Here is a 291-nt window from a genome sequence, read left to right as displayed (position 1 = left end):
CCGGCTGCGCCCCGCGCCCCCTCGGATCATCGCCCAGCTGCAAGCCCCGCCGCCGCTTCGGCCCGAGAGGAGAAACGAAACTCGCCCCGCCCGGCCCGGCCCGGCCCTCGAGTCTTTCCCTGCGGCCCCGCCCAATAAGAAGAGGGCGAGCTCAGCCCAGCCCAGCTGCGCTTCGGACGGCGCTCGAGCGCCTCGTGGGAGGGGAGGTCGCCCATTCCGGGTGGGGGGATTCGGGGGCGGAGCTCAGTCCCCCCCCCCCCGCCCCTCCACAGGAGCCTCTTTCTCCGGGGG

The sequence above is a fragment of the Gekko japonicus genome, unplaced genomic scaffold (assembly GCF_001447785.1).
Source record: "Gekko japonicus isolate JY-2015 unplaced genomic scaffold, Gekko_japonicus_V1.1 scaffold1011, whole genome shotgun sequence".
NCBI lineage: Eukaryota > Metazoa > Chordata > Lepidosauria > Squamata > Gekkonidae > Gekko > Gekko japonicus.
Note: the sequence above shows the minus strand (reverse complement) of the source record.